The 4,466-nt window shown below is 43.4% G+C and overlaps 1 long non-coding RNA gene across 2 annotated transcripts; it reads left to right on the forward strand.

Annotated features, from left to right (window-relative positions):
- Positions 1-2,472: 2,472 nt before the first annotated feature.
- On the forward strand, positions 2,473-4,096 carry LOC310826333. Of its 2 annotated transcripts, none has more exons than XR_014555759.1 (2): positions 2,473-2,872; positions 3,332-4,096. It is a non-coding gene; the product is annotated as an uncharacterized lncRNA (long non-coding RNA). The 2 variants fall into 2 exon arrangements; XR_014555760.1 differs by lacking the exon at positions 2,473-2,872 and adding an exon at positions 2,881-3,090.
- The last annotated feature ends 370 nt before the right edge of the window (positions 4,097-4,466 follow it).

The following is a 4,466-nucleotide window of genomic DNA, read 5'->3' on the forward strand; positions in this document are numbered from 1 at the left end:
GACTTTGCTTCCTATAGACAGGAACAGGTAGCAACTGCCTTATATTGGGCCACACTGTTGCTTCATCTAGACCACTCTCCAAAGAGTGCTTTAGGTGCACCAGGCTGTGGAAAGAACCAACCTGGACATACAATCCATTACTAAGAGATGCCTCAAAACAGGAAATTAGCAGATCTCCACAGGGAAGAAATAGCACACCACCATTTTGACAATGTTTCTTGAACTCACCTCTTTGAGATCATGTGATGGTGGGGCAGAGGTCAGGGCCTCTGATAAGTCAATGATTTCATTGCTCAAATCATTCATTCTACAGCAAGAAAACTCTGGATTTCCTTTTTAAAGGTATTTGGAGGGGATAATGACAGATAACTGCTCATTAAAACCTAAAGGGTCTATGGCTTCTCTCTCCAGCTCCTTGTCCATAACAGAACTAAGGAAGAAGGTTTGTCTTCTTAGCATTCAGTTCATCTGACATGTCTCATCCAAAAACTAGAATATGAAATACATATGAGAAAAAGGCTGTCACTTGTTAAGTTTGAAAGCCATCCGTAGAATAGAATTCCTCCACACTGAAGAAAACATGGATATTTGTTTCTCCTTTGCTGTGTGACCCACTGGCCTATCTATATTCAGCAGCAAGCTTTTTATTTTTAAGCAGAGAACCCAAACTTATCATAAGGTTAATGAACCACAACACTTGTCCAATCAAACCCATTTGTCATTGAATGAAATCACTCATCTGCCTCCCCTCCTGAAACTGCAGGTATAAAACTGTCAAGACATAGACCTTATTTATGGTTCTCCAAGGCAGTAATTGCTTTTGAATATTTACAGGGGGAGCCTTTGGGATCACAGAAATGGGGAAGTGGAGAAAAGGAAACTTTTCGGAAGGCAAAGTGGGCTGATGGAGACCCAGGACCCAGTTCCTAGCACGGTGAGTTTGGGAGAGGAAGGAACAGCCCAGCATGCAGGGATGTCCGACTATGCCGTCTTCATTCCTTCATTCATTCATGCCGGCAATGATCTCTTCATTGATTAATAATAATAATAATAATAATTTTTATTTATACCCCGCCCTCCCCAGCCAAGGCTGGGCTCAGAGCGGCTTACAAGCAATAATAAAAACAAGTTGAATGATTACAACTTAAAAACAAAATTAAAATACAACATTAGAATATTGAAACATTCAAATACTAAAATGTAGCCTTATCGCAGGAGGAGAAAGGAAAAGAAAAAAGAAAGAGAGGGAGGGAATCAAATTGGCTCCAAGCCAAAGGCCAGGTGGAACCACTCTGTCTTACAGGCCCTGCGGAAAGAAATCAGATCCTGCAGGGCCCTGGTCTCATGAGACAGAGCGTTCCACCAAGCCGGAGCAAGAGTTGAAAAGGCCCTGGCTCTGGTTGAAGCTAATCTAACTTCCTTAGGACCCGGGACCACTAGGGTGTTGCTATTTATGGATCTTGAGGTATGTGCTATAAAATGTGGATCACTGGCCAACAAAGAGCCAGCTTCGAATTCAGAAGATCTGTCCATCCTGTCTCGCCAGGAGTACAGTAGAGAAGGTTGATCATTCTGATAAGTTTTTGGAACATTAGGCAAAGGTCCAGATGTAGATTGGGTGCTGGATATCTCCAGATTGTCAGCAACATAGAGTTCTTTAGGTGTTGTTGCCATAGAAATGTCGGAGGCGCCAAATTCCTCATCTAATTCGGTGTCGTTTGAAAAGGGAACAGGGAGTTGCACTGATGTCTTTCTATGGGATAAAGAGCTGTTGGACGTCTTTAAATATTGTGCTCTAGGCTCTACTGTCCTTATATTTTGGGTAGAAATCTAAGTCTTTATACTCATTAGCTCTTCTTCAGGTCTTGTAATTCTAGGCTTACAGAATTCTTTTCTTCCTTCGGGCAATTAGTGTTTCTAGTGTTGAACTTGGTTTCCCTTATCCGCATTAGCTTTGACTCTATGCAAGGGACCAATTGCCTCCTTGTTTCGTCTTTAAATACCCTCATTGGGCAGAGAGAATGGAACCACCATAGAGTATCCTTTATCTCCATGAGTCAAGATGGGAGGGTTGATGACCTAAAGGTCATAAATAGGCACGTGATGTTTCTCAAGGTAGGCAGGAAGTGGAAATTTTCTAGATCTACATTTCGGTAATGGTAATTCAGGAGCTGAGACAAGGACATAGTAATTTGTCTGCGGTTCATCCACCTATGAGCGTATCGGTGAATCTCAAGCATTATCTGGTTCGTTTGCAAGACTTGACAGGACCTCACTTCATCCATAGTTGGAGTTGGTGAGTTGTTAACAAAGTCATTTCTTATCATCCTTTTAAGCCCTTGGGCATTTAAAGCGGAGGAACTAGTATCCAATTGTTTCTCAATGTTAACTATTTTGCTGAGGATTTCATTCAGTCTTTGGAGAACCAGAACCATAGTTTCTGCAGACAACATGCAAATCTCTTGGTAGGGGTACGTATCCGGAATCGGTTGAAAGCAGGCTTCTCTAATATCTTGTTCTAGAGGCATGGGTGGGTCAGCATTAGGAGTAGGAGGAATCCCTCCTGCTCCTGCTCTTGCCCTCTTGGACGGATTAGCTTTTTCTGGCAGGAGGAGGGTCGGGTCATTATCATCTTCCTTAAAGGGGGGGGGTGAGGTTCCCCCAACGTTGTTATTCGGTGTTTGTTCTATTTGCTCCGTTTTCTCAGCTTCCTCAACCTGCTCTGTTTCTGAGTCAGGGAAGATGGCATTGGCTATCTGCCGATTCTTTGTTTTAGAGGAATTGTGAGTCCCAATTATGCTCTTCTGGCTCTTTGCACCTCGTTTTCTCCTTCTGGCAGGCATTCTCAATAAAGGCCTCGGGTTGTGTGAAGGTCAGTAATTAAGCCTCTTCAATGCTTCTTGGCCTGTCCTGGGGAGAAATAGTTGGAGGGCTAGGCCTCAAATCCAAGTTTCAGCCACTTCAGCCTTCCTTGCCTGGTCTGAGGAGTGACAGTTGGAGAAGTGGTCTGAGGAGTGACAGTTGGAGAAGTGGTCTGAGGAGTGACAGTTGGAGAACTAGGCCTCAAACCTTCCTGGCCTAAAAGAGCAGGTTTCAGCAGGGAAAGCCACCCCCCCCACACACACACTCAAAGATTGAGATTTAAAGCACAGACCTGGAAAGAACAGGGCAAAATTTAAGTGTGGATAAACCCTTAGATTTAAAAAGAAGATGTTCGTGCCTCTCTCATGACACTCAACCCTTCCGAGCTGCCCTCCAGTACATATTTCTTCACCAGGTTTATGGACTGCTGGGTGCCGATCCTTTCCTCTCCCCTTCTTTCTCTTTTCAGTGCCTTGAGACCACGCATGGACCCCCTGCTTCGGTCTCAGCTGATACAGAAAAGCATCAGGAAGGTCTTTCAATTGCCCTCATTACAGTTTACAAAGGTCAAAGCCGGGACTTCCATGCCAGCAACACAGAGCCAGGTGACTGGACCTTCTTAAGGACATAAGTAGAGCCCAGTTGAATCAGGCCAATGTGGAAACCTGGAGAACTGATCTGAAGATTGGAAAAATGAGAAACTGAGAAAAATGGAAGCTTACCAATTCACCATAAGGGCACAAGAGTCAAAGGAATATAATCAACGTTACAATACTCTACTCATGAGCAAGAATGCTCATGAATGGAACTTCTGCCTCCCCCTCGCCCGGTGTCACCTTGGTGGGGATTGGTCTGTTGAAAAGGGGTAGCCAAAGTGCAATGTTCCCCCTGTCAAGATAGGGTCATTTATCATGTCGGTCATTATGACTTTTGAATACACTAGCCCTCATGGATGGCTGTGTTTGAGACTAATGAGCAATTTGTTCTCCATTGCTAAATGGTTTGGAAATGTTCATCTCATCTCTAATGAGTTGTGGAGATGAATAAGGGGTTGACCTTTTGTTTTTGTTTTGTTCTTTGCTTGTTTTCTTCTCTTTCGCAAAGAGTAGGATGGCGTTGGCAACGAGGGGTCGGGGAGCTTGTAACATCATCTTGTAGGCATTGTACAGAAGTGTGTTCTTTCAACCATGTCTTAAATAACTTTGAGTTTAAAAAAAAGTGCCAAATCTAGTGACCTCTCGTTTGCCTGCTTCTTCAATCCAATAAATGACTTCTTCTTTTCTTCCTTTATAAAAATGCAGATTATTTTCCTTTACGCTACACAAAACAATCCTGCTGGCATGCAGCCACAGATGCAGTTTCCGAGAAACTTATCTTTTTTAAAGGCATGTTAAAAGCAAAGGCAACTGTGTTGGTTCATAAAAGGGTGTAAAGGGATCCAAAACCAACACTTTTGGATAGCACAAAAAAGCGAGCAAACTCTTGAATTTCCCACAGCTCTTCACGAAGGTATATGTTCCACAAAGCAGAAAGGGATGGAGTGGGAGAGAGGGGGAAGAAACAAGGAGACAAAGTCGTGCGGGTATTGTAGCCATAAAGTACAC

Source organism: Podarcis gaigeae (assembly GCF_964106915.1).
Source record: "Podarcis gaigeae genome assembly, chromosome: 10".
Taxonomy (NCBI): domain Eukaryota; kingdom Metazoa; phylum Chordata; class Lepidosauria; order Squamata; family Lacertidae; genus Podarcis; species Podarcis gaigeae.